Source organism: Hypomesus nipponensis, chromosome 20, assembly GCF_054491055.1.
Source record: "Hypomesus nipponensis isolate SF chromosome 20, ASM5449105v1, whole genome shotgun sequence".
NCBI lineage: Eukaryota > Metazoa > Chordata > Actinopteri > Osmeriformes > Osmeridae > Hypomesus > Hypomesus nipponensis.
The window spans coordinates 930001-937500 of record NC_140380.1 but is presented as its reverse complement, the minus strand read 5'-3'; the positions used below and the strand labels follow the sequence as shown (position 1 = coordinate 937500).

Genomic DNA, 7500 nt, shown 5'->3' with positions numbered 1-7500 from the left:
CTCTCTCTCGTGTCAAAATGAAAACAGCTTCCAGCCCCTTTCATGAAGGACTACTTGTGCATATTGCAAGATGTCAGTTTCTAAGTGAATGAGCAAAAGAGCATACAGCACCTGGTATTCCCAGGCGGTCTCCCATCCAAGTACTAACCAGGCCCGACCCTGCTTAGCTTCCGAGATCAGACGAGATCGGGCGTTGCCAGGCTGGTATGGCCGTACGAAATAAGTTGACAACCATAGGCTACTTATCCATATACAGATTTAGCAATTGACAATGCAAGGTGGTCTCTCTCTCTCTCTCTCGTGTCAAAATGAAAACAGCTTCCAGCCCCTTTCATGAAGGACTACTTGTGCATATTGCAAGATGTCAGTTTCTAAGTGAATGAGCAAAAGAGCATACAGCACCTGGTATTCCCAGGCGGTCTCCCATCCAAGTACTAACCAGGCCCGACCCTGCTTAGCTTCCGAGATCAGACGAGATCGGGCGTTGCCAGGCTGGTATGGCCGTACGAAATAAGTTGACAACCATAGGCTACTTATCCATATACAGATTTAGCAATTGACAATGCAAGGTAGTCTCTCTCTCTCTCTCTCTCTCTCTCTCGTGTCAAAATGAAAACAGCTTCCAGCCCCTTTCATGAAGGACTACTTGTGCATATTGCAAGATGTCAGTTTCTAAGTGAATGAGCAAAAGAGCATACAGCACCTGGTATTCCCAGGCGGTCTCCCATCCAAGTACTAACCAGGCCCGACCCTGCTTAGCTTCCGAGATCAGACGAGATCGGGCGTTGCCAGGCTGGTATGGCCGTACGAAATAAGTTGACAACCATAGGCTACTTATCCATATACAGATTTAGCAATTGACAATGCAAGGTGGTCTCTCTCTCTCTCTCTCGTGTCAAAATGAAAACAGCTTCCAGCCCCTTTCATGAAGGACTACTTGTGCATATTGCAAGATTTCAGTTTCTAAGTGAATGAGCAAAAGAGCATACAGCACCTGGTATTCCCAGGCGGTCTCCCATCCAAGTACTAACCAGGCCCGACCCTGCTCAGCTTCCGAGATCAGACGAGATCGGGCGTTGCCAGGCTGGTATGGCCGTACGAAATAAGTTGACAACCATAGGCTACTTATCCATATACAGATTTAGCAATTGACAATGCAAGGTAGTCTCTCTCTCTCTCTCTCTCTCTCTCTCTCTCTCTCGTGTCAAAATGAAAACAGCTTCCAGCCCCTTTCATGAAGGACTACTTGTGCATATTGCAAGATGTCAGTTTCTAAGTGAATGAGCAAAAGAGCATACAGCACCTGGTATTCCCAGGCGGTCTCCCATCCAAGTACTAACCAGGCCCGACCCTGCTTAGCTTACGAGATCAGACGTGATCGGGCGTTGCCAGGCTGGTATGGCCGTACGAAATAAGTTGACAACCATAGGCTACTTATCCATATACAGATTTAGCAATTGACAATGCAAGGTGGTCTCTCTCTCTCTCTCTCTCTCTCTCTCTCTCTCTCTCGTGTCAAAATGAAAACAGCTTCCAGCCCCTTTCATGAAGGACTACTTGTGCATATTGCAAGATGTCAGTTTCTAAGTGAATGAGCAAAAGAGCATACAGCACCTGGTATTCCCAGGCGGTCTCCCATCCAAGTACTAACCAGGCCCGACCCTGCTTAGCTTCCGAGATCAGACGTGATCGGGCGTTGCCAGGCTGGTATGGCCGTACGAAATAAGTTGACAACCATAGGCTACTTATCCATATACAGATTTAGCAATTGACAATGCAAGGTGGTCTCTCTCTCTCTCTCTCTCTCTCTCGTGTCAAAATGAAAACAGCTTCCAGCCCCTTTCATGAAGGACTACTTGTGCATATTGCAAGATGTCAGTTTCTAAGTGAATGAGCAAAAGAGCATACAGCACCTGGTATTCCCAGGCGGTCTCCCATCCAAGTACTAACCAGGCCCGACCCTGCTTAGCTTCCGAGATCAGACGAGATCGGGCGTTGCCAGGCTGGTATGGCCGTACGAAATAAGTTGACAACCATAGGCTACTTATCCATATACAGATTTAGCAATTGACAATGCAAGGTAGTCTCTCTCTCTCTCTCTCTCTCTCGTGTCAAAATGAAAACAGCTTCCAGCCCCTTTCATGAAGGACTACTTGTGCATATTGCAAGATTTCAGTTTCTAAGTGAATGAGCAAAAGAGCATACAGCACCTGGTATTCCCAGGCGGTCTCCCATCCAAGTACTAACCAGGCCCGACCCTGCTTAGCTTCCGAGATCAGACGAGATCGGGCGTTGCCAGGCTGGTATGGCCGTACGAAATAAGTTGACAACCATAGGCTACTTATCCATATACAGATTTAGCAATTGACAATGCAAGGTAGTCTCTCTCTCTCTCTCTCTCTCTCTCTCTCTCTCGTGTCAAAATGAAAACAGCTTCCAGCCCCTTTCATGAAGGACTACTTGTGCATATTGCAAGATGTCAGTTTCTAAGTGAATGAGCAAAAGAGCATACAGCACCTGGTATTCCCAGGCGGTCTCCCATCCAAGTACTAACCAGGCCCGACCCTGCTTAGCTTCCGAGATCAGACGTGATCTGGCGTTGCCAGGCTGGTATGGCCGTACGAAATAAGTTGACAACCATAGGCTACTTATCCATATACAGATTTAGCAATTGACAATGCAAGGTGGTCTCTCTCTCTCTCTCTCTCTCTCTCATGTCAAAATGAAAACAGCTTCCAGCCCCTTTCATGAAGGACTACTTGTGCATATTGCAAGATGTCAGTTTCTAAGTGAATGAGCAAAAGAGCATACAGCACCTGGTATTCCCAGGCGGTCTCCCATCCAAGTACTAACCAGGCCCAACCCTGCTTAGCTTCCGAGATCAGACGTGATCGGGCGTTGCCAGGCTGGTATGGCCGTACGAAATAAGTTGACAACCATAGGCTACTTATCCATATACAGATTTAGCAATTGACAATGCAAGGTGGTCTCTCTCTCTCTCTCTCGTGTCAAAATGAAAACAGCTTCCAGCCCCTTTCATGAAGGAATACTTGTGCATATTGCAAGATTTCAGTTTCTAAGTGAATGAGCAAAAGAGCATACAGCACCTGGTATTCCCAGGCGGTCTCCCATCCAAGTACTAACCAGGCCCGACCCTGCTTAGCTTCCGAGATCAGACGAGATCGGGCGTTGCCAGGCTGGTATGGCCGTACGAAATAAGTTGACAACCATAGGCTACTTATCCATATACAGATTTAGCAATTGACAATGCAAGGTAGTCTCTCTCTCTCTCTCTCTCTCTCTCTCTCTCGTGTCAAAATGAAAACAGCTTCCAGCCCCTTTCATGAAGGACTACTTGTGCATATTGCAAGATGTCAGTTTCTAAGTGAATGAGCAAAAGAGCATACAGCACCTGGTATTCCCAGGCGGTCTCCCATCCAAGTACTAACCAGGCCCGACCCTGCTTAGCTTCCGAGATCAGACGTGATCGGGCGTTGCCAGGCTGGTATGGCCGTACGAAATAAGTTGACAACCATAGGCTACTTATCCATATACAGATTTAGCAATTGACAATGCAAGGTGGTCTCTCTCTCTCTCTCTCTCTCTCTCGTGTCAAAATGAAAACAGCTTCCAGCCCCTTTCATGAAGGACTACTTGTGCATATTGCAAGATGTCAGTTTCTAAGTGAATGAGCAAAAGAGCATACAGCACCTGGTATTCCCAGGCGGTCTCCCATCCAAGTACTAACCAGGCCCGACCCTGCTTAGCTTCCGAGATCAGACGTGATCGGGCGTTGCCAGGCTGGTATGGCCGTACGAAATAAGTTGACAACCATAGGCTACTTATCCATATACAGATTTAGCAATTGACAATGCAAGGTGGTCTCTCTCTCTCTCTCTCTCTCTCTCTCTCTCTCTCGTGTCAAAATGAAAACAGCTTCCAGCCCCTTTCATGAAGGACTACTTGTGCATATTGCAAGATGTCAGTTTCTAAGTGAATGAGCAAAAGAGCATACAGCACCTGGTATTCCCAGGCGGTCTCCCATCCAAGTACTAACCAGGCCCGACCCTGCTTAGCTTCCGAGATCAGACGAGATCGGGCGTTGCCAGGCTGGTATGGCCGTACGAAATAAGTTGACAACCATAGGCTACTTATCCATATACAGATTTAGCAATTGACAATGCAAGGTAGTCTCTCTCTCTCTCTCTCTCTCTCGTGTCAAAATGAAAACAGCTTCCAGCCCCTTTCATGAAGGACTACTTGTGCATATTGCAAGATGTCAGTTTCTAAGTGAATGAGCAAAAGAGCATACAGCACCTGGTATTCCCAGGCGGTCTCCCATCCAAGTACTAACCAGGCCCGACCCTGCTTAGCTTCCGAGATCAGACGTGATCGGGCGTTGCCAGGCTGTTATGGCCGTACGAAATAAGTTGACAACCATAGGCTACTTATCCATATACAGATTTAGCAATTGACAATGCAAGGTGGTCTCTCTCTCTCTCTCTCTCGTGTCAAAATGAAAACAGCTTCCAGCCCCTTTCATGAAGGACTACTTGTGCATATTGCAAGATGTCAGTTTCTAAGTGAATGAGCAAAAGAGCATACAGCACCTGGTATTCCCAGGCGGTCTCCCATCCAAGTACTAACCAGGCCCGACCCTGCTTAGCTTCCGAGATCAGACGTGATCGGGCGTTGCCAGGCTGGTATGGCCGTACGAAATAAGTTGACAACCATAGGCTACTTATCCATATACAGATTTAGCAATTGACAATGCAAGGTGGTCTCTCTCTCTCTCTCTCGTGTCAAAATGAAAACAGCTTCCAGCCCCTTTCATGAAGGACTACTTGTGCATATTGCAAGATGTCAGTTTCTAAGTGAATGAGCAAAAGAGCATACAGCACCTGGTATTCCCAGGCGGTCTCCCATCCAAGTACCAACCAGGCCCGACCCTGCTTAGCTTCCGAGATCAGACGAGATCGGGCGTTGCCAGGCTGGTATGGCCGTACGAAATAAGTTGACAACCATAGGCTACTTATCGATATACAGATTTAGCAATTGACAATGCAAGGTAGTCTCTCTCTCTCTCTCTCTCTCTCGTGTCAAAATGAAAACAGCTTCCAGCCCCTTTCATGAAGGACTACTTGTGCATATTGCAAGATGTCAGTTTCTAAGTGAATGAGCAAAAGAGCATACAGCACCTGGTATTCCCAGGCGGTCTCCCATCCAAGTACTAACCAGGCCCGACCCTGCTTAGCTTCCGAGATCAGACGAGATCGGGCGTTGCCAGGCTGGTATGGCCGTACGAAATAAGTTGACAACCATAGGCTACTTATCCATATACAGATTTAGCGATTGACAATGCAAGGTGGTCTCTCTCTCTCTCGTGTCAAAATGATAACAGCTTCCAGCCCCTTTCATGAAGGACTACTTGTGCATATTGCAAGATTTAAGTTTCTAAGTGAATGAGCAAAAGAGCATACAGCACCTGGTATTCCCAGGCGGTCTCCCATCCAAGTACTAACCAGGCCCGACCCTGCTTAGCTTCCGAGATCAGACGAGATCGGGCGTTGCCAGGCTGGTATGGCCGTACGAAATAAGTTGACAACCATAGGCTACTTATCCATATACAGATTTAGCAATTGACAATGCAAGGTAGTCTCTCTCTCTCTCTCTCTCTCTCTCTCGTGTCAAAATGAAAACAGCTTCCAGCCCCTTTCATGAAGGACTACTTGTGCATATTGCAAGATGTCAGTTTCTAAGTGAATGAGCAAAAGAGCATACAGCACCTGGTATTCCCAGGCGGTCTCCCATCCAAGTACTAACCAGGCCCGACCCTGCTTAGCTTCCGAGATCAGACGTGATCGGGCGTTGCCAGGCTGGTATGGCCGTACGAAATAAGTTGACAACCATAGGCTACTTATCCATATACAGATTTAGCAATTGACAATGCAAGGTGGTCTCTCTCTCTCTCTCTCTCTCTCGTGTCAAAATGAAAACAGCTTCCAGCCCCTTTCATGAAGGACTACTTGTGCATATTGCAAGATGTCAGTTTCTAAGTGAATGAGCAAAAGAGCATACAGCACCTGGTATTCCCAGGCGGTCTCCCATCCAAGTACCAACCAGGCCCGACCCTGCTTAGCTTCCGAGATCAGACGAGATCGGGCGTTGCCAGGCTGGTATGGCCGTACGAAATAAGTTGACAACCATAGGCTACTTATCGATATACAGATTTAGCAATTGACAATGCAAGGTAGTCTCTCTCTCTCTCTCTCTCTCTCGTGTCAAAATGAAAACAGCTTCCAGCCCCTTTCATGAAGGACTACTTGTGCATATTGCAAGATGTCAGTTTCTAAGTGAATGAGCAAAAGAGCATACAGCACCTGGTATTCCCAGGCGGTCTCCCATCCAAGTACTAACCAGGCCCGACCCTGCTTAGCTTCCGAGATCAGACGAGATCGGGCGTTGCCAGGCTGGTATGGCCGTACGAAATAAGTTGACAACCATAGGCTACTTATCTATATACAGATTTAGCGATTGACAATGCAAGGTGGTCTCTCTCTCTCTCTCTCTCATGTCAAAATGAAAACAGCTTCCAGCCCCTTTCATGAAGGACTACTTGTGCATATTGCAAGATGTCAGTTTCTAAGTGAATGAGCAAAAGAGCATACAGCACCTGGTATTCCGAGGCGGTCTCCCATCCAAGTACTAACCAGGCCCGACCCTGCTTAGCTTCCGAGATCAGACGAGATCGGGCGTTGCCAGGCTGGTATGGCCGTACGAAATAAGTTGACAACCATAGGCTACTTATCCATATACAGATTTAGCAATTGACAATGCAAGGTAGTCTCTCTCTCTCTCTCTCTCTCTCTCTCTCTCGTGTCAAAATGAAAACAGCTTCCAGCCCCTTTCATGAAGGACTACTTGTGCATATTGCAAGATGTCAGTTTCTAAGTGAATGAGCAAAAGAGCATACAGCACCTGGTATTCCCAGGCGGTCTCCCATCCAAGTACTAACCAGGCCCGACCCTGCTTAGCTTCCGAGATCAGACGTGATCGGGCGTTGCCAGGCTGGTATGGCCGTACGAAATAAGTTGACAACCATAGGCTACTTATCCATATACAGATTTAGCAATTGACAATGCAAGGTGGTCTCTCTCTCTCTCTCTCTCGTGTCAAAATGAAAACAGCTTCCAGCCCCTTTCATGAAGGACTACTTGTGCATATTGCAAGATGTCAGTTTCTAAGTGAATGAGCAAAAGAGCATACAGCACCTGGTATTCCCAGGCGGTCTCCCATCCAAGTACTAACCAGGCCCGACCCTGCTTAGCTTCCGAGATCAGACGTGATCGGGCGTTGCCAGGCTGGTATGGCCGTACGAAATAAGTTGACAACCATAGGCTACTTATCCATATACAGATTTAGCAATTGACAATGCAAGGTGGTCTCTCTCTCTCTCTCTCTCTCTCGTGTCAAAATGAAAACAGCTTCCAGCCCCTTTCA

At 47.2% G+C, this 7500-nt stretch overlaps 22 non-coding genes and 3 pseudogenes across 22 annotated transcripts; all 25 read right to left on the bottom strand.

Annotated features, from left to right (window-relative positions):
- Positions 1-99: 99 nt before the first annotated feature.
- Positions 100-218, bottom strand: LOC146241212 (5S ribosomal RNA). The gene has a single exon (XR_014736557.1). It is a non-coding gene; the product is annotated as a 5S ribosomal RNA (ribosomal RNA).
- A 172-nt stretch (positions 219-390) lies between these two features.
- LOC146241211 (5S ribosomal RNA) lies at positions 391-509 on the bottom strand. Its single transcript, XR_014736555.1, has one exon. It is a non-coding gene; the product is annotated as a 5S ribosomal RNA (ribosomal RNA).
- Positions 510-691: 182 nt separating this feature from the next.
- Positions 692-810, bottom strand: LOC146241210 (5S ribosomal RNA). The gene has a single exon (XR_014736554.1). It is a non-coding gene; the product is annotated as a 5S ribosomal RNA (ribosomal RNA).
- A 172-nt stretch (positions 811-982) lies between these two features.
- LOC146241209 (5S ribosomal RNA) lies at positions 983-1101 on the bottom strand. Its single transcript, XR_014735140.1, has one exon. It is a non-coding gene; the product is annotated as a 5S ribosomal RNA (ribosomal RNA).
- A 190-nt stretch (positions 1102-1291) lies between these two features.
- On the bottom strand, positions 1292-1410 carry LOC146241208 (5S ribosomal RNA; annotated as a pseudogene).
- A 192-nt stretch (positions 1411-1602) lies between these two features.
- Positions 1603-1721, bottom strand: LOC146241207 (5S ribosomal RNA). Its single transcript, XR_014739061.1, has one exon. It is a non-coding gene; the product is annotated as a 5S ribosomal RNA (ribosomal RNA).
- Positions 1722-1901: 180 nt separating this feature from the next.
- On the bottom strand, positions 1902-2020 carry LOC146241206 (5S ribosomal RNA). Its single transcript, XR_014736553.1, has one exon. It is a non-coding gene; the product is annotated as a 5S ribosomal RNA (ribosomal RNA).
- A 178-nt stretch (positions 2021-2198) lies between these two features.
- Positions 2199-2317, bottom strand: LOC146241205 (5S ribosomal RNA). Its single transcript, XR_014736552.1, has one exon. It is a non-coding gene; the product is annotated as a 5S ribosomal RNA (ribosomal RNA).
- A 188-nt stretch (positions 2318-2505) lies between these two features.
- On the bottom strand, positions 2506-2624 carry LOC146241204 (5S ribosomal RNA; annotated as a pseudogene).
- A 180-nt stretch (positions 2625-2804) lies between these two features.
- On the bottom strand, positions 2805-2923 carry LOC146241203 (5S ribosomal RNA). The gene has a single exon (XR_014738680.1). It is a non-coding gene; the product is annotated as a 5S ribosomal RNA (ribosomal RNA).
- Positions 2924-3095: 172 nt separating this feature from the next.
- LOC146241202 (5S ribosomal RNA) lies at positions 3096-3214 on the bottom strand. Its single transcript, XR_014736551.1, has one exon. It is a non-coding gene; the product is annotated as a 5S ribosomal RNA (ribosomal RNA).
- A 186-nt stretch (positions 3215-3400) lies between these two features.
- Positions 3401-3519, bottom strand: LOC146241201 (5S ribosomal RNA). The gene has a single exon (XR_014739060.1). It is a non-coding gene; the product is annotated as a 5S ribosomal RNA (ribosomal RNA).
- Positions 3520-3699: 180 nt separating this feature from the next.
- LOC146241200 (5S ribosomal RNA) lies at positions 3700-3818 on the bottom strand. Its single transcript, XR_014739059.1, has one exon. It is a non-coding gene; the product is annotated as a 5S ribosomal RNA (ribosomal RNA).
- A 190-nt stretch (positions 3819-4008) lies between these two features.
- LOC146241199 (5S ribosomal RNA) lies at positions 4009-4127 on the bottom strand. Its single transcript, XR_014736550.1, has one exon. It is a non-coding gene; the product is annotated as a 5S ribosomal RNA (ribosomal RNA).
- Positions 4128-4305: 178 nt separating this feature from the next.
- LOC146241198 (5S ribosomal RNA) lies at positions 4306-4424 on the bottom strand (annotated as a pseudogene).
- A 174-nt stretch (positions 4425-4598) lies between these two features.
- LOC146241197 (5S ribosomal RNA) lies at positions 4599-4717 on the bottom strand. Its single transcript, XR_014739058.1, has one exon. It is a non-coding gene; the product is annotated as a 5S ribosomal RNA (ribosomal RNA).
- A 172-nt stretch (positions 4718-4889) lies between these two features.
- Positions 4890-5008, bottom strand: LOC146241196 (5S ribosomal RNA). Its single transcript, XR_014740167.1, has one exon. It is a non-coding gene; the product is annotated as a 5S ribosomal RNA (ribosomal RNA).
- Positions 5009-5186: 178 nt separating this feature from the next.
- On the bottom strand, positions 5187-5305 carry LOC146241195 (5S ribosomal RNA). Its single transcript, XR_014736548.1, has one exon. It is a non-coding gene; the product is annotated as a 5S ribosomal RNA (ribosomal RNA).
- Positions 5306-5473: 168 nt separating this feature from the next.
- LOC146241194 (5S ribosomal RNA) lies at positions 5474-5592 on the bottom strand. Its single transcript, XR_014736547.1, has one exon. It is a non-coding gene; the product is annotated as a 5S ribosomal RNA (ribosomal RNA).
- Positions 5593-5774: 182 nt separating this feature from the next.
- LOC146241193 (5S ribosomal RNA) lies at positions 5775-5893 on the bottom strand. The gene has a single exon (XR_014739056.1). It is a non-coding gene; the product is annotated as a 5S ribosomal RNA (ribosomal RNA).
- Positions 5894-6071: 178 nt separating this feature from the next.
- Positions 6072-6190, bottom strand: LOC146241192 (5S ribosomal RNA). The gene has a single exon (XR_014740166.1). It is a non-coding gene; the product is annotated as a 5S ribosomal RNA (ribosomal RNA).
- A 178-nt stretch (positions 6191-6368) lies between these two features.
- LOC146241191 (5S ribosomal RNA) lies at positions 6369-6487 on the bottom strand. The gene has a single exon (XR_014736546.1). It is a non-coding gene; the product is annotated as a 5S ribosomal RNA (ribosomal RNA).
- Positions 6488-6661: 174 nt separating this feature from the next.
- Positions 6662-6780, bottom strand: LOC146241190 (5S ribosomal RNA). Its single transcript, XR_014734726.1, has one exon. It is a non-coding gene; the product is annotated as a 5S ribosomal RNA (ribosomal RNA).
- Positions 6781-6966: 186 nt separating this feature from the next.
- On the bottom strand, positions 6967-7085 carry LOC146241189 (5S ribosomal RNA). Its single transcript, XR_014739054.1, has one exon. It is a non-coding gene; the product is annotated as a 5S ribosomal RNA (ribosomal RNA).
- A 174-nt stretch (positions 7086-7259) lies between these two features.
- On the bottom strand, positions 7260-7378 carry LOC146241188 (5S ribosomal RNA). Its single transcript, XR_014739053.1, has one exon. It is a non-coding gene; the product is annotated as a 5S ribosomal RNA (ribosomal RNA).
- Between the last annotated feature and the right edge of the window lie 122 nt (positions 7379-7500).